Here is a 20,140-nt window from a genome sequence, read left to right on the forward strand (position 1 = left end):
ACACCCTTCTATAGAGTGGGAATAAAAAGGAGCATCTGGCAAGATCCTTTAAGAGTTTTAGCAAATGTTTGAAATAACATTTTTTATAAGCTCTCATATAAAATCTCGGCTATGATTCTAGAGAAATAGTACTTTTATAATTCACATATTAAGTTATAAAGCAAGAAGGGGTAGAAGAAAGAAATAAGGAGAGCTTAGACACATGTGAGCTTTACCTTACCTGAAGATACAAGGTGAATATCATAGAATTCTGTATAGTTGAAGGTCATTTTCCACATCTGAGTATACAGAAAAACCAAATACAACAGTTTTCTCATATCTCAGAAAAAACAGCTATAGTAGTATTCCATGAATTATTGTGGGAATTCATATGAATTGCTGAATAGGCTTTTAGGAACATTATGGGATTAAGAAGTCAGTCATGGGTACCCTTCAGGTTTGCCCTCTGTAGTTCTCCCTTTTTATATAAACTGTAAAGGCAAAGTGACAGTGGCAAAGAAAATCATGGTCTAGACAGAATCAAATGAGGAATTTAAATATTGTTCCCTTTTATGTTCTGTAGAGGCTATCTTTGGAAATTGGCCCTCTAGAGAGGGAATTCATAAACCATATTCTAGAGTAAAATATTTCCAAATAATAGAATGTTATCGTGTAAGATGTATATCTTAAGAGCTATCCATTATTGTATCATATAAGAATATAATATATAAATATAACATACTTTTTAATTAATAGAAGTAACATAAATATGTCTTGATAGATGCAGAAGAAAAATAGATAAAATTGAAACCCATTTTTAATAAAGTAAACCAGAAATAGAAAGAAATGATTTAACTTGGTAAAAAAACTTCTTCATCAGAAATAATTGGCAAACTCATATTTTAGTAGTAAAACATAAAAACATTACAATTAAAATCAAGGACAAAACAAAATATTCATATGACAGAGTTATTGTTCTAAATGATTCATTTTCCTTTTTTACTAGAGGATAATATTTCTATGTTTCACAAATGTTAGACTAAGCAATGTGACATGGTTTGCCCAATAAGACAATTTTACATATGGCACTTCTAAAGAAAACCTTTAAGAAACATTATGCAATGCACCACAGCACTTTTTCCACTGCTATAAAGTTACACCCATGGCTGATTCATGTCAATGTATGGTAAAAAGCACTATAACATTGTAAAGTAATTCGGTTCAGTTCAGTTCAGTTGCTCAGTCGTGTCCTACTCTTTGTGACCCCATGAACCACAGCATGCCAGGAACCCTGCCCATCACCAACTCCCGGAGTTCACTCAAACTCATGTCCATCGAGTGGATGATGCCATCCAACCATCTCATCCTCTGTTGTCCCCTTCTCCTCCTGTCCTCAATCTTTCCCAGCATCAGGGTCTTTTCAAATGAGTCAGCTCTTCGCATGAGATGGCCAAAATATTGGAGTTTCAGCTTCAACATCAGTCCTTCCAATGAACACCTAGGACTGATCTTTAGGATGGACTGGTTGGATCTCCTTGCAGTCCAGGGCCCTCTCAAGACTCTTCTCCAACTATACAGTTCAAAAGAATCAATTCTTTGGCACTCAGCTTTCTTCACAGTCCAACTCTCACATCCATACATGACCACTGGTAAAACCATAGCCTTGACTAGACGGACGTTTGTTGGCAAAGTAATGTCTCTGCTTTTTAATATGTTGCTCACAACTTTCCTTCCAAGGAGTAAGTGTCTTATAATTGCATGGCTGCAATCACCATCAGCAATAATTTTGGAGACTGGGAAAATAAAGCCCGTCACTGTTTCCACTGTTTCCCCATCTATTTGCCATGAAGTGATGGGACCAGATGCCAAGACCTTAGTTTTCTGAATGTTGAGCTTCAGGCCAACTTTTTCACTCTCCTCTTTCACTTTCATCAAGAGGCTCTTTAGTAATTAGCCTCCAATTAAAAAAATAAATTAATTAGGGGGGAAACCTATTTGCAGGGCAGGAATAGAGTTACAGATGTAGAGAATGGACTTGTGGACATAGTGGGGGAAGGGAAGGGTGGGATGAACTAAGAGATAGCATTGACATATATTCTTTACAATGTGTAAAATAGCTAGCTAGCAGGAAGCTTCTGTACAGCACAGGGAGCCCAGCTCAGTGCTCTGTGATGACCTAGAGGGGTAAGATGGGAGGGAAGGTACAAGAGGGAGAGAAAATATATATACCAACCAGAAGCAACAAGTCAAATCAAGTAAAAAATATAAAAGAAGAACTTGCTGTAAGTCATTGATAATTCAGTTCAGTTTAGTTCATTTCTGTCGCTCAGTCGTGTCCGACTCTTTGCGACCACATGGACCTCCCTGTCCATCACCAACTCCCGGAGTTCACTCAAACTCATGCCCATCAAGTCGGTGATGCCATCCAGCCATCTCATTCTTTGTCATCCCCTTCTCCTGCTGCCCCCAATCCCTCCCAGCATCAGAGTCTTTTCCAGAGAGTCAACTCGTCGCAAGAGGTGGCCAAAGTATTGGAGTTTCAGCTTTAGCATCAGTCCTTCCAATGAACACCCAGGATTGATCTCCTTTAGAATGGGCTGGTTGGATCTCCTTGCAGTCCAAGGGACTCTCAAGAGTCTTCTCCAACACTACAGTTCAAAAGCATCAATTCTTTGGCGATCAGCTTTCTTCACAGTCCAACTCTCACATCCATACATGACCACGGGAAAAACCATAGCCTTGACTAGACGGACCTTGGTTGGCAAAGTAATGTCTCCACTTTTTAATATGCTATCTAGTTTGGTCATAATTTTCCTTCCAAGGAGTAAGCGTCTTTTAATTTCATGGCTGAAATCAGCATCTGCAGTGATTTTGGAGCCCAAAAAAATAAAGTCTGACACTGTTTCCACTGTTCCCCAATCTATTTCCCATGAAGTGATGGGACCAGATGCCATGATCTTTGTTTTCTGAATGTTGAGCTTCAAGCCAACCTTTTCACTCTCCTCTTTCACTTTCATCAAGAGGATTTTTAATTCCTCTTCACTTTCTGCCATAAGGGTGGTGTCATCTGCATATCTGAGGTTATTGATATTTCTCCCAGCAATCTTGATTCCAGCTTGTGCTTCTTCCAGCCCAGCGTTCCTCATGATGTACTCTGCATATAAGTTAAATAAGCAGGGTGACAATATACAACCTTGACGTACTCCTTTTCCTATTTGGAACCAATCTGTTGTTCCATGTCCAGTTCTAACTGTTGCTTTCTGACCTGCATACAGGTTTCTCAAGAGGCAGGTCAGATGGTCTGGTATTCCCATCTCTTTCAGAATTTTCCACAGTTTATTGTGATCCACACATCCAAAGGCTTTGAAGTCAATGAAGCAGAAATAGATGTCTTTCTGGAACTCTCTTGCTTTTTCCACGATCCAGTGGATGTTGGCAATTTGATCTCTGGTTCCTCTGCCTTTTCTAAAACCAGCTTGAACATCTGGAAGTTCATTGTTCATATATTGTTGAAGCCTGGCTTGGAGAATTTTGAGCATGGCTTTACCAGCGTGTGAGATGAGTGCAAATATGTGGTAGTGTGAGCATGCTTTAGCATTGCCTTTCTTAGAGATTGGGATGAAGACTGACCTTTTCCAGTCCTGTGGCCACTGCTGAGTTTTCCAAATTTGCTGGCATATTGAGTACAGCACTTTCACAGCATCATCTTTCAGGATTAGAAATAGCTCCACTGGAATTCTATTACCTCCCCTAGCTTTGTTTGTAGTGATGCTTTCTAAGGCCCACTTGACTTCACATTCCACGATATCTGGCTTTAGATGAGTGATCACACCATCGTGATTATTTTGGTGATGAAGATCTGTTTTGTACAGTTCTTCTATGTGTTCTTGCCACCTCTTCTTAATATCTTCTGCTTCTGTTAGGTCCATACCATTTCTGTCCTTTATCGAGCCCATCTTTCCATGAGATGTTCCCTTGATATCTCTAATTTTTTTTGAAGAGATCTCTTGTCTTTCCTATTCTGTTGTTTTCCTCTATTTCTTTGCATTGATTGCTGAGGAAGGCTTTCTTATCTCTCCTTGCTATTCTTTGGAACTCTGCATTCAGATGCTTATATCTTTCTTTTTCTCCTTTGCTTTTCACTTCTCTTCTTTTCACAGCTATTTGTAAGGTCTCCTCAGACAGCCATTTTGCTTTTTTACATTTCTTTTCCTTGGGGATTTTATTGACCCCTGTCTCCTGTACAATGTCACGAATTTCTGTCCATAGTTCATCAGGCACTCTATCTATCAAATCTAGTCCTTTAAATCTATTTCTCACTTCCACTGTATAATCATAAGGGATTTGATTGAGGTCATATCTGAATGATCTAGTGGTTTTCCCTACTTTCTTCAATTTAAGTCTGAATTTGGCAATAAGGAGTTCATGATCTGAGCCACAGTCAGCTCCTGGTCTTGCTTTTGCTAACTGTGTAGAGCTTCTCCTTCTTTGGCTGCAAAGAATATAATCAATCTGATTTCAGTGTTGACCGTCTGGTGATGTCCATGTGTAGAGTCTTCTCTTGTGTTGTTGGAAGAGGATGTTTGCTATGACCAGTGCGTTCTCTTGGCAAAACTCTATTAACCTTTGCCCTGCTTCATTCCGTGCCCCAAGGCCAAATTTGCCTGTTACTCCAGGTGTTTCTTCACTTCCTACTTTTGCATTCCAGTCCCCTATAATGAAAAGGACATCTTTTTTGGGTGTTAGTTCTAAAAAGTCTTGTAGGTCTTCATAGAACCATTCAACTTCGGCTTCTTCAGCATTACTGTTTGGAGCATAGGCTTGGATTACTGTATTATGGGATGGTTTGCCTTGGAAACGAACAGAGATCATAATGTCGTTTTTGAGATTGCATCCAAGTACTGCATTACAGACTCTTTTGTTGACCATGATGGTACTCCATTTCTTCTAAGGGATTCCTGCCCACTGTAGTGGATATAATGGTCATCTGAGTTAAATTCACCCATTCCAGTCCATTTTAGTTCACTGATTCCTAGAATGTCGACGTTCACTCTTGTCATCTCCTGTTTGTCCACTTCCAATTTGCCTTCATTCACGGACCTAACATTCCAGGTTCCTATGCAATATTGCTCTTTACAGCATTGGCCTTGCTTCTATCACCAGTCACATCCACAACTGGGTATTGTTTTCGCTTTGGCTCCATCGCTTCATTCTTTCTGGAGTTATTTCTCCACTGATCTCCAGTAGCATATTGGGCGCTTACCCACCTGGGGAATTCCTCATTCAGTATCCTATCATTTTGCCTTTTGATACTGTTCATGGGGTTCTCAAGGGAAGTATATTGAAGTAGTTTGCCATTCCCTTCTCCAGTGGACCACATTCTATCAGACCTCTCCACAATGACCCGCCTGTCTTGGGTGGCCCCACATGGCATGGCTTAGTTTCACTGAGTTAGACAAGGCTGTGGTCTGTGTGATCAGATCGACTAGTTTTCTGTGAATATGATTTCAGTGTGTCTGCCCTCTGGCAATTCCTACCGTCTTATTTGGGTTTATCTTGCCTTGGTCGTGGGGTATCTCTTCACGGCTGCTCCAGCAAAGCTCAGCCTCTGCTCCTTACCCTGGACGAGGGCTATCTCCTCACGGCCGCCCCTCCTGACCTTGAACGTGGAGTAGCTCCTCTCGGCCCTCCTGCGCCCGTGTATCCGCCGCCACTTGGACGTGGGGTTGCTCCTCTCCGCCACTGGCCCTGACCTCGGGCTTGGGGTAGCTCCTCTTGGTCGCCGCCCTTGGAGCCGCCGGCGTCGCTTACAGGTACTTAAAAGATAACGTAATTTGGGGAAAGTAGGTTGATACATCATCATCACTGTTCCTATATATACCAATGAAGAGAGACAAAGGTAATAATATACAGGCATGAATATTAGGAAGAGAAATTTTGATTGTTGGCTAAGAAATGAATGTCCACCAAGAAGAAGAGAATCAACTAAAACAAAATGATTCAATAAATTAGCTAACTACAAAACATGTAGGTGATAAAACTTTCGTTTTAAGGATGAGAAGATTTGTAAATTCTTATGGGTAAATTATTTCATTTTCCATAGCAACACAAATCATCTGGAAATAAACTTTGAAAGATAGTACATGTACCATTAAGAAAATGTGAATCTTTACAAGGGTATATAAAAGAAAACCAGATTATTAGGAAAGTTATAGCATGTTCTTTCATGGATTGACTTCTTAGTGTTAAGTATAAATACTTAACACAAGGCAATACACAAATCCAAGGCAGTCTAGACAAATCCCAGTTAGACTCTGCGAAAGATACTGTTATAGAAGTTTTCAGCTTAAGAAAGAGATTTAAAAAATCTCTTTTGAAATAAACTCTCAGATAATAAATGTATTTTGAAAAAGTAAAATAATGATGTAAGATTTGACCTATCAGATACAAAAAATGAAAAGACAACTTACAGAATGGGAGAAAATGTTTGCAAATGTTGCCAGCATCACCCTGATATCAACATCAGACAAAAATATCACAAAAAAAGAAAACTACAGGTCAATATCACTGATGAACATGGATGCACAAATCCTCCAAAAAATTTGCAAAACAAATTCAAGAATACTTAAAATGATTATTCACCATGATCTAGTGGTGTTTATCTCAGATATGCAAGAATGGTTCAATATCCACAAAGCAATCAACCTGATATACTACATTAACAAATTGAAGAATAAAGATCAAATATATTTTTAATAGATCCAGAGAAAGCTTTTGACAATATTCAATATGCATTTATGATAAAAACTCTATGCAAAGTGGAAATAGAGGGAAGGAACTTCAACATAAAAAGCCATATATAATAAGCCCACAGCTAACATCATACTCACTGATGAAAATCTGAAAATATTTTCTTTAAGATCAGGAACAAGACAAGAATGCCCACTCTCACCACTTCTATTTTTCATAGACTCTTCAGGTGATGTCGTTGGAAAACCTGGACAGCTACATGCAAAAGGATTAAATTAGACTACTTTCTCATGCCCTTTGTAAAAATTAATTTAAAATAGATTAAAGACTCTATGGGGTCACAAACAATTGAACACAACTGAGCAACTAACACTTTACTTCACTTTTTTTTCTAAAGTGTAAAGCCTCAAACCATAAAACTCTTAGCAGAAAATGCAGGAAGTATGCTCTCTGATACTGGTCACAGCATTATGTTTCTAGATCCATCTTTTTAAACAAAGGAAATAAAAAAATAAATAAATGTGAATACAGCAAACTTTGCCTTTTGCACAGCAAAGGACACCATCAACAAAGTGAAAAGGCAGCTTACTAAACTGGAGAAATTATTTTCAAATAATACACATGATATGGGGTTAATATCCAAAATATATAAATCACTCATATAACTCAACAACAAAAACCAACCAGTTGAATAATGGGCCTGAATTGACATTTTTCTAAAGAACACATACAGTTGGCCAACAGGCACATGATAGGATATTCAGCATCAGAAATGTTCAGAGAATTGTAAATGAAAGCCATAATGACAGAATGGCTGTCATCAAAAAGACAACAAATAAGGAGTATTGGTGAGGATGTGGATAAAAGGAAACACTTGGACACTGCTGGTGGAATTGTAAATTGGTGCAGTCACTATGGGAAAAGTATGAAGTTTCTTCAAAAAATTAAAATATAACTGTCATATGATTCATCAATTTCATATCTGGGTATTTATCAAAGAAAACAGAAACTTTAATTGAAAAAGGTATATGTACCCCAATGTTTATTGTATCATTATTTATAATAGCCAAAATATGAAAACAACCTAAATTTCATTACCCTGACATCAAAGCCTGACAAAGACATAGGAAATGAAAACTACAGATCAATGTCTCTAATAAATACTAAAATAAAAATCATCAACAGAATACTATCACAGAGATTTTAACAGCATATTAAAAGGATTATGATTATACAAAGTGGGTTTTTTTTTTCCTGGAATGAAAGGATGGTTGAAGAGAAGAAGAGCAGTCAAAGTAACATATTAACTACATGAAGGACTAAACCCACATGAATATATCAACTAATGCAGAGAAAAAATCTGACAAAACTCCTCACCCTTACATGATAAGAAACATTAAAAAAAAAAAAAACCCACTAGGGGTAGAAGTGAATTATCTCAACATAATAAAGACCATTTAGGAAAAGACTCACAGCTAACATTAGAGTCAATGGTGAAAGACTGAAAATATTTCCTCTAGATAAGAAATGAGGCAAGAATTTCCACTCTTACCTCTACTGTCCAACATAAGAGGAAATCCAGAGCTATTACACAGGGAAAAGAGTTAAATATTATCCTGAAATAGAAAAGGAAGAAGTAAAATGATTTCTGATTTCAGACAACATGATCTTATAAGTAGAAAACCCTACAGATTCCAACAAACTGTTAGACCTTATGAATAAATTCAGCAAAGTTGTAGGATTAAAAACTCAAAACCCAAAAAATTATTTGCACTTCTAGATACTATAAACAGTCTAAAATAAAATTAAATATCATTCATTTATAATAATATCAAAATTAAAATAGGAATGAAGGTAACATAAGGAGGTTGAAGATACATTACACAGAAAACTATAACATACTGTTGAAATAAATTATAGAACCAAATAAATGGAAGGACATTCTGCGTTTATGGATTGGAAGACATAATATTGTTAAGATGTGCATACTAGCCAAAGTAATCTGTAGATTCAATACAATAAAATTTAGGCTAAGTGAATATAGCAAAGTCACTATAACTGTTTAAAAAATAAAATTAAAGAAAAATAAATTTGCAGTAGTTCAAAAATAAGATAAAGAGTAAAAAAATCTAACTAACTCTACTCTGGAAACTGAAACACATAACTGAGCGAAATTAAGTGAAGCAATATGTTCATGTTTATGTACACATGGCTCATTGCTGTTATACGGCAATGATCCCAAACAGTTACTTTGTTTGACTGATATATTAAAATTCCAATTAGCATTCTTATAAGTATGCTAAAGGAAGTTGATAAACTAATTCTAAACTGTAGGTAAAAAAGAATAGGGCCTAGAATACACAAAGCAATGTTAAAGAACAAAGGGGAAGGTTTATAGTATCAGGTATCAAGGTTTAATGTAAATCTTAATATGACAGTGTTGTATTAGTAAAAGTATTAAAAAATAGAGAAGATTGAAATGGAGACCCATATATAGTGTTATTTCTCACATAGCCTGCACTGCAATCTAGCCAGAAATCAGTGGTCTCTTTAGTAAATATTTTTAGGTCAATTAAATATCCATATGAAAGAAAATGAAACTTGACACCCTACCTCACACCACACACAATTAATTTTAAAAGGATCATATCCTTATATGTGAAAACCAAGAATCTTTAAGCATTTTAAAATGAGAATACTACTCCTGGGCATACACACCAAGGAAACCAGAATTGAAAGAGACACATGTACTCCAATGTTCATTGCAGCACTGTTTATAATAGCCAGGACATGGAAGCAACCTAGATGTCCATCTGCAGACGAATGGATAAGAAAGCTTTGGTACATATATACAATGGAGTATTACTCAGCCATTAAAAACAATGCATTTGAATCAGTTCTAATGAGGTGGATGAAACTAGAGCCTATTATACAGAGTGAAGTAAGCCAGAAAGAAAAACACCAATACAGTATACTAACGCATATATATGAAATTTAGAAAGATGCAAATGATAACCCTGTATACGAGACAGCAATAGAGACACAGATGTATAGCACAGTCTTTGGGACTCTGTGGGAGAGGGTGAGGGTGGGATGATTTGGGAGAATGGCATTGAAACATGTAAGTTGTCATATGTGAAACGAATCTCCAGTTCAGGGTCAATGCATGTTATAGGATGCTCGGGGCTGGTATGTGGGGATGACCCAGAGGAAGGATAAAGGGAGGAGGGAGGTGGGGGGGGTTCAGGAAGGGGAACTCATATACACCCGGGGCGGATTCATGTCAATGTATGGGAAAACCAACCAATATAATATTGTAAAATAATTAGCCTCCAATAAAAAAAATGGGAATATGTTCATGACTTTGAAAGAAAGAAATATTTTTCAAAAGAAATGTCTTTTGAATATATGAAAAACCACATATGAAATCCATATATGAAAAACTTGACATTATTAAAACTAAGAGCTTCTGCTTACTAAGACACCATTAAGTGAAAAGGTAAGTGCTAATAGAATTAGATCATTGCAATGCATATATTCAATATGGGATTTGCTTATACATGATACAAATAATATAAGTCAGTAAGAAAATGTCCATGATCCAGTTAATAGCCCATAGATATATGAAAAAGATGTCAGTTTGATTTTGGATTTTTCCTACAACACTGAAGATAAAAACTGATATAAGAGAATAGCATGTTTATATTACAAAAAGGGAAACTAGTGATGTCAATAAAGAAAAATATTTGGCAGTTTCTTATTGAATTAAACACATATTTATTCTACGATTGAAAAGTTTCAGTTGATATACACATACATCCAACAGAAATGAGTGTTATGTCCATTAAAAAACATGAGCAGGAATGTTCATAGCAGCTTTCTTGTACCTGACCAATGTCCAAAAACAATGTAATGTTTAAGTAAATTACGGTATGTTCATACAATAAAAGAAATAATACAGTTCACTAGTAACAAAAAATAAACACTGATTAGCATAACTGCTTGAAGAAATTTCACAGATAGTATTAAATCAAAGTAATCAAACATATACAGCATTATCATTCAATTCCCCTTATTGAAGTTCAAGAAAGCTAAATAAATTGTGATTAAAAATAAAGATAAAATTTAGGATTTTTGACTGAGAGGAGGATATGAGCTAGCCTCCTGAGGTACTGTTGATATGCTATTTCTCTGTTTGTTTGGAAGTTTGCATAGGTAAAAATTTAAATTTAGGCTAGGATTAAATATCAATATTTCAACTATTTGCATCTTGTAATATCCTTAAAATCTAGAGAATTTCTGTAAATTGATAATGAAAACATAATAGACAGTTAAGTGATAACATGCACATGAAATTTTCAGAAGGAGTATTCAGTTCAGTTCAGTCGCTCAGTCGTGTCCGACTCTGTGACCATGGACTGCAGCATGCCAGGCCTAACTGTCCATCACCAACCCCCAGAGTTTATTCAAACTCATGTCCATTGAGTTGGTGATGCCATCCAACCATCTCATTCTCTGTTGTCCCCTTCTTCTGCTGCCCTCAATCTTTCCCAGCATCAGGGTCTTTTCAAATGAGTCAGTTCTTTGCATCAGGTGGCCAAAGTATTGGAGTTTCATCTTCAACATCAGTCCTTCCAATGAACACTCAGGACTGATCTCCTTTAGGATGGACTGGTTGGATATCATTGCAGTCCAAAGGATTCTCAAGAGTCTTCTCCAACACCACAGTTCAAAACCATCAGTTCTCTGGTGCTCAGCTTTCTTTACAGTCCAATGCTCACACCCATACATGACCACTGGAGAAACCATAGCATTGACTAGATAGACTCCTTGATGAGACTTCCCTGGTGGCTCAGACTATAAAACCATCTGTCTACAATGCGGGAGACCTACAATGAAATCTTCCCAATGGGTTGGGAAGATCTCAGTGGCAACCCACTCCAGTATTCTTGCCTGGAAAATCCCACGGACAGAGGAGCCTGGCAGGCTACAGTCCATGGGGTCGCAAAGAGTCAGACATGACTGAGCGATGCCACTTCACTTGACTAGACAGAACTTTGTTGGCAAAGTAATGTCTCGACCTTTTAATGTGCTGTCTAGGTTGGTCATAACTTTCCTTCCAAGGAGTAAGTTCTTTTAATTTCATGGCTGCAGTCACCATCTGCACTGATTTTTGAGCCCCAAAAATAAAGTCAGCCACTGTTTCCACTGTTTCCCCATCTATTTGCCATGAAGTGATGGGGCTGGATGCCATAATCTTAATTTTCCTACTGTTGAGCTTTAAGCCAACTTTTTCACTCTCTTTCACTTTCATCAAGTGGCTCTTTAGTTCCTGTTCACTTTCTGCCATAAGGGTGGTGTCATCTGCATATCTGAGTTTATAGATATTTCTCCCAGCAATCTTGATTCCAGTTTGTGCTTAAAGAGTATACAAATAATGAAAAACCCAAAGATGTTCATTAATAACTGCTGATGAGGCAAACACAAATTAAGATAATGAACTATTATTTTACCTATCATATTTCCAAAATTACAATAAAGATTGATATTATCCAGTGTTGGAAAGAGTGAAAAATAGCACCACGTATATTGTTCACAGGAGGAAAAAACAGTCTGTCAACATTCTTCTCAGAAATTTCACTCTCAGGCCTGTATCCCTTCCAAATCCCAATAAATACCTAAATAACTATGAGCAAAATTCAAAATTTGAAACTATTCATTGTAGTGCTGTTTGCAGAAGTTATAAAATAATAAATGATATACATGTCCATTAATGAATATTTATTTCATTATAGCAGAACTATTTCAAAAATATTATGTATTATTAACAACGAATTAGCATTGCATACAGTATATGAAAGTATATCCATATCAATCTTTCTCTCTCTTTCCGTTCCTTCTTTTCTATTCACCCCTCTCTCCTTCTTTCCCCTTGTGGTATGGATGTGGCAGTGGAAGAAAGGGTGAGAATTTTACTCTTATTTACATAGTTCTATAATTAGGAAAAATAAAACAATATAAAATCTAAAGTGGGAATCCTGATTAGAGAAGGCACGTCAAATAAAGACAGTGGTGAAAAGGTTGACCATTTTTGGCAAGGCACTTGGAACCAAACTTTTCCTAATGTTTCATTGTCTTTCTTACTAACCTCAGTCCTGGGAACATTTACCTCTCAATTACATATCATTTTAAAAATAGGTCCGCTACATTGAAATAAATATTCAATTAATGGACATGCATATCATTTATTATTTCATAACTTATGCAAACAGCACTACAATGAATAATTTTTAATTTAGAAATTTTAAATAACCCAGATGACATACTGGAACTATCACCCAGCTGATATATTGCAAAAAAAGAATCTTTTTTCCTCTTTATTTTTCCTATCCATTGCTACTTACCCCTGCATCCCACTATTACCCTAAAACACACATATTTTTTTTGTGTTTGGTAATTTCTGGCAACAGATTATGATTTAAAAAATTTAATAATTCCCATTACTATTTGACTATGAGTACCTGAATCCCTAAATCCCTGAACGCCAAAATTTCCTAATAATGCCCGATGTAACCTGGGGGTTCCACTTTATTTATTTATTTTCCTACATCTATAGTATTTAGAATGGCTCTGTAGTGTTAACGTGCCAGGCTTCTGTGACCACATGACCCGAGAATCTACACTTTATATGAAGAAGGTATATAGTTAGACTTAAACTCTATCATGTTGAAAGTTTTACTTCATGTTCCTGTTATTTATACCCATTTGCAAGACCAGTATTTAATGGAAATTGCAGAATTTTTCAGTAGTAGGTCATATTGTATATGTAATATCAATTATATAAATAAAAAATACATTTTAGAAAGCTTTCAAGAATATATGACACACTAAACTTAATCATGTTTGCTTCTTGGTATTAAGAAAACTATTTCCCTCATGTTTATCATGTTTCTAAATTTCAGCAATAAATGTTCATTATTTTTGTAATTATACAAATGTTTAAACATGAAAAATTAAATAGTTTAATATTTTTTGAAAAACATACTATCATTAAAACCTTGCTTTTTAATAAATTTGAGGTTTTTTTATGTTATACCTGCTGCTGCTGCTAAGTCACTTCAGTCGTGTCCGACTCTGTGTGACCCCATAGACGGAAGCCCACCAGGCTCCCCCTTCCCTGGGATACTCCAGGCAAGAACACTGGAGTGGGTTGCCATTTCCTTCTTCAATGTGTGAAAGTGAAAAGTGAAAGTGAAGTCGCTCAGTCGTGTCCGACCCTTAGCGACCCCATGGACTGCAGCCCACCAGGCTCCTACATCCATGCGGTTTTCTAGGCAAGAGTACTGGAGTGGCTTGCCATTGTCTTCTCTGATGTTATACCTAGACAACAATAATTGCTCTGTAAAAAAGTTACATGGATTATAACTAAGGGGATTTTTAATCTGAAATTTAGTAACTAAAATAAGCAACAATTAGGACTGATGCTAAAGCTAAAACTGCAATACTTTGGCCACCTCATGCGACGAGTTGACTCACTGGAAAAGACTCTGATGCTGGGAAAGGTTGGGGGCGGGAGGAGAAGGGGAGATGGAGAATGAGATGGCTGGATGGCATCACCGACTCTGTGGACATGAGTTTGAGTGAACTCCGGGAGTTGGTGATGGGCAGGGAGGCCTGGCGTGCTGTGATGCATGGGGTCGCGGAGAGTCGGACACGACTGAGCGACTGAACTGAACTGAACTGAACTGAAGTTGCACATAAAGGACAAAATCCAAATATTCAGTTTTTTAATATGAAATAAGAGTTTTACTATCAAAAAAGCTGTGTGGATATTTATAACTGCACAAAATCACAGAGAGCTATATATTAATCAAAAGTATAATTGAGTTTATTATAGAAAATTTAAAACTATCAATAAGTAAAAAGAAAGTTTCAATTGTCCAAGTAAATATTTATATTTTGTTGTTTTTCCTTTAGTATAGCTGTTTATACAGCTTAACTTTTCTGTGTATATAAATTTTTTTCATGTTTCAAGTATATTTTTGTGCATTGTTTTATTTCCCTTTATTATTTTACCATTTTCTTGGGTTAATTCATCTTTTTGCAAGCATCATTTTAACAAACTGATACTTAAATTTGGGAGATTTTCTTCATATTATTCTTTGATAATTTTAATTGTTAGCATATAAATAATAATATTTCTATTCATTAACTTTTTCTTTTTTTCATATAATTTCTTTAATTGTGAAGTATATACATTTTTACTGCTTTCTTTAATTTTTATTTGGTTTAAAATTATCTTTTTCAAAACTTGCATTCTTGTTAATTGCCTAAATGAAGATATTCATAGACTCAAACAGGGCACGAACTATGATGATAAAATATAAAGAATATTCACTGATATCTAAACTTGAAATTATTGTGTCTTAATTCCTCAAAACTTTGCATGTGTAGTAGCGCTGTAGACTTTGTGTAAATAGCAGCTGTTGCATGTGCCCACAGTCCTCAGTAGACTATTACCCGTTTCACTTCATGCAGTAGCACCTTCTAGCTATTGCTCATATGAATGGATGAAATATGCGAACACAGTCCCTGGACTGCTAATTCTTTCATATGAGAGAAATCATTTCTGTGTGCCCAGTTTGATAGGAGTCAAACAAAGGAGTAACTTTAATGTATGAATAACCATCATGTGATTCTATTTAGATCAATAAAAGCATACTATGTACCCATAAGTCCACAGCTATGACTTAAGATGAGAAATGTTATTATAGATAATAATAAGCTGGATGGAAATTTATTATAACAATAATATGCAGGACAGACATTCAGCAAACTTAAGTAAGAGTCATTACTTAGGTAATGAGCTAGCAATAAGACCAAAGTGGCAAATAAACTTCCCTCTAGCCATTTTTACAGGGTGGAGCCTCAAGAGTTATCTTCATAGAAAATGACACAGGGTTATCATAGTAGCCTAACCATCTACAGTGTGATGATTTCTTATCTCAGATAAAACCTTTATAGACTCTAATGCCTGTACACTGGAATTTTAAATTCTATCTTCTAGTTTTATTTTTTTCTAAAGATTATAATTTTTAAAAAATATTAATATCTTAGTGAAATGTAATATTGCCTTGAGACAATGTAAAACAGGGGAAGGAAAATACTGACTGATGGAAGATAGAGATGCATCAAGTTGCAGCTAAAAGTCCAGTACTGGTGACTTCAAAAAATGTTGGCTACTTCATCAGTATCTCAAAGCTAGAGTTGTTGGGAAATATGTATTCATATCATTTAAGAAAAAATAATTTCTTCCAGCTAACCAATCGAGATGCATCCTAGAGAAAAAGTTCACTTTTGAAATAAGGTTCTTACATTTTGTGTGAAATATCTTATCCATTTTTAACATTACTACTCCAGTACTCTTGCCTAGAAAATCCCATGGATGGAGGAGCCTGGTAGGCTTCAGTCCGTGGGGTCGCTAAGGGTCGGACATGACTGAGCGACTTCACTTTCACTTTTCACTTTCACACATTGGAGAAGGAAATGGCAACCCACTCCAGTGTTCTTGCCTGGAGAATCCCAGGGACGGGGGAGCCTGGTGGGCTTCCGTCTATGGGGTCACACAGAGTCGGACACGACTGAAGTGGCTTAGCAATGCCCCATTGTTTAATTTTTTGATCCAGGTGAAACCAGATCAAATGGATGAAAACCCAACAAAGGTAGTGAGAGAATTTATCCTGGCAGGCTTCTCACAGACACAATCTATTGAAACAGGGCTATTTGTACTATTTCTTCTCTTCTATGTGTCCACTTGGGTAGGAAATGTCCTTATCATGGTCACAGTAGTCTATGATAACCATCTGAATTCATCACCCATGTATTTCCTTCTTGGCAACCTCTCTTTCCTCGATCTATGTTATTCAACAGTAACTACCCCTAAGTTTCTGGCCGACTTTCTTGATAATGAAAAGCTCATTCCCTCTGACCAATGCATTGTGCAGCTCTTCTTCCTGCACGTTGTAGGGGCAGCAGAGATGTTCCTGCTCACAGTGATGGCCTATGATCGCTATGTTGCAATTTGTCGCCCCCTGCACTATCATGAGTCGAGGATTATGCTGTGTGTTGGTAGCTGCCTCCTGGATGGGAGGATTTGTGCACTCTACTGTCCAGACAATTCTCACTGTCCATCTGCCCTTTTGTGGGCCAAATCAGGTGGACAATTTCTTTTGTGATGTTCCCCCTGTCATCAAACTTGCCTGTGCAGACACTTTTGTCATTGAATTGCTAATGGTATCTAAGAGTGGGTTGATTTCTACCAGCTCCTTTGTAGTGTTGGTTTCTTCCTATGCCACTATCCTAGTCAAGATTCGCTCCAAAGAAGGAAGGCAAAAGGCACTCTCAACCTGTGGCTCTCACCTCATGGTGGTAACAATCTTTTTTGGACCCTGTATTTTCATCTATGCTCGTCCATTCTCCACTTTTTCTGTGGACAAGATGGTGTCTGTACTCTACAATGTTATTACTCCCATGCTGAACCCCCTCATCTACACACTTAGGAACAAAGAGGTCAAGTCAGCCATGTGAAAGCTGTGGGATAGGAGTGGACTTACTTGGAAAAAGCAAGAGACATAAGAAGATGAAGTGAGTTTTTGCAAGCAAAGAATCTTGGGTGAGAATAATTACTTTGGCAAGAATGTGTTAGGAGATGTTAGCTTAGTTGTTTGGTTTTCTTCCATTAAATCACAATACTCCTATTTATGGCTTTATAACAAAATTAAACCCAGAAAAACTCCTTTCATAATGAATTGTTCTGTTTTCTGCTTCTTTTTCTTCCCTAAAGAAAATCTGGTTTCTGTTTCCGATCAATTCATGCTTTTCCATTCTATCTACTTATCTAATCAAATTTTATTCTATACATTTTGTATATTCAGTTTGCTATTACATACAGGTACTATCTACCCTTTCCAAATTCTCATCAGTTTCTTCTCCACCTTGCTACAGGTTTTGTCTTGGTCTCAGTTTTAACTTACTCCAACTAAAAGTCTGCAATGAATCAAGTAATGAATTTATACAGGTTTCTTACTCTCACAAAAAAAGGAATATCAGTGAGATGAGTCAAAGTGAATCAGATTTATATGACTGCATAACAACAAACTAGTGGGATATGTTAGTCTGCTTCATCACTTCACCACATTATTAATTACCATCTAGCGGTGGAATTGAGACAGCAATTGCCTCATAGTGTGGGTTCAAATACCCCTCTCTGAATTACAAATCAAGTAAGGTTCCTATCTGTAGCATGTACAAATTGATGCCTATTTTCCAGTTCTTTGTGAGAGCTAAAAATGATGAAAGATATGAATGCAGATTCACCCTGGTTCATAACAGGGTTTCACTATTATTTACTCATTGAAGTTGATACTTTTTCAAGGGATACAGATGTTGAAATTCTAAATTTGTTGATTTGCCTTAATGAAACAACAATGTAACCTACTGTAACTGGTTTGTGGAGAATGCTAGAAAGTGTACAGAAATGTCACAACATTTTCAACTTCATCAACTATTGGGCACAGTTTATATTACTGTCACTATTTTCATCAATACATTCAGTTCAGTTCAGTTCAGTCGCTCAGTCGTGTCTGACTCTTTGAGACGCCATGAATCACAGCACGCCAGGCCTTCCTGCCCATCACCAACTCCCGGAGTTCACTCAAACTCACATCCATCGAGTCAGGGATGTCATCCAGCCATCTCATTCTCTGTAGTCCCGTTCTCCTCCTACCCCCAATCCCTCCCAGCATCAGAGACTTTTCCAGTGAGTCAAATTGTTGCATGAGGTGGCCAAAGTTGGAGTTTCAGCTTTAGCATAAGTCTTTCCAATGAACACCAAGGACTGATCTCCTTTAGTATGGACTGGTTGGATCTCCTTGCAGTCTAAGGAACTCTCAAGAGTCTTCTCCAGCACCACAGTTCAAAAGCATCAATTATTTGACACTCAGCTTTCTTCAGAGTCCAACTCTCACATCCATACAAGGCCAGTGGAAAAACCATAGCCTTGACTAGATGGACCTTTGTTGACAAAGTAATGTCTCTGCTTTTTAATATGCTATCTAGATTGGTCACTCATCTCACACGCTAGTAAAGCCATGCTCAAAATTCTCCAAGCCAGGCTTCAGCAATATGTGAACCGTGAACTCCCAGATGTTCAAGCAGGTTTTAAAAAAGACAGAGGCACCAGAGATCAAATTGCCAACATTTGCTGAATCATGGAGAAAGCAAGAGAATTCCAGAAAAACATCTATTTCTGCTTCATTGACTATGCCAAAGCTTTTGACTGTGTGGATCACAATAAACTGTGGAACATTCTGAAAGAGATGGGAATACCGGACCACCTGACCTGCCTCTTGAGAAACCTGTATGCAGGTCAGGAAGCAACAGTCAGAACTGTACATGGAACAACAGACTGGTTAAAAATAGGAAAAGGAGTACGTCAAGGCTGTATATTGTCACCTTGCTTATTTAACTTATATGCAGAGTACATCATGAGGAACGCTGGGCTGGAAGAAGCACAAGCTGGAATCAAGATTGCTGGGAGAAATATCAATAACCTCAGACATGCAGATGACACTACCCTTATGGCAGAAAGTGAAGAGGAACTCAAAAGCCTCTTGATGAAAGTGAAAGAGGAGAGTGTAAAGGTTGACTTGAAGCTCAACATTCAGAAAACAAAGCTCATGGCATCTGGTCCCATCACTTCATGGGAAATAGATGGGGAAACAGTGGAAACAGTGTCAGACTTTATTTTTTTGGGCTCCAAAATCACTGCAGATGCTGATTCCAGCCATGAAATTAAAAGACGCTTACTCCTTGGAAGGAAAGTTATGACCAATCTTGATAGTATATTAAAAAGCAGAGACATTACTTTGCCAACAAAGGTCCATCTAGTCAAGGCTATGGTTTTTCCTGTGGTCATGTATGGAAGTGAGAGTTGGACTGTGAAGAAAGTTGATCGCCGAAGAATTGATGCTTTTGAACTGTGGTGCTGGAGAAGACTCTTGAGAGTCCCTTGGACTGCAAGGAGATCCAACCAGTCCATTCTAAAGGAGATCAATCCTGGGTGTTCATTGGAAGGACTGATGCTAAAGCTGAAACTCCAATATTTTGGCCACCTCATGCGACGAGTTGACTCACTGGAAAAGATTCTGATGCTGGGAAAGGTTGGGGGCGTGAGGAGAAGGGGACGACAGAGAATGAGATGGCTGGATGGCATCACCGACTCTGTGGACATGAGTTTGAGTGAACTCCGGGAGTTGGTGATGGACAGGGAAGCCTGGCATGCTGTGATTCATGGGGTCGCGGATAGTCGGACACGACTGAGCGACAGAACTGAACTGAACTGAACTAGGTT

The 20,140-nt window shown here is 37.3% G+C and overlaps 1 pseudogene; it reads left to right on the forward strand.

The window, feature by feature from the left end:
• The first annotated feature begins 16,415 nt into the window (after positions 1 to 16,415).
• LOC148776770 (olfactory receptor 4Q2-like) lies at positions 16,416 to 17,364 on the forward strand (annotated as a pseudogene).
• The last annotated feature ends 2,776 nt before the right edge of the window (positions 17,365 to 20,140 follow it).

This window comes from Moschus berezovskii, chromosome 9, assembly GCF_049115385.1.
Source record: "Moschus berezovskii isolate FMDL1 chromosome 9, NW_MosBer_1.0, whole genome shotgun sequence".
Classification (NCBI taxonomy): domain Eukaryota; kingdom Metazoa; phylum Chordata; class Mammalia; order Artiodactyla; family Moschidae; genus Moschus; species Moschus berezovskii.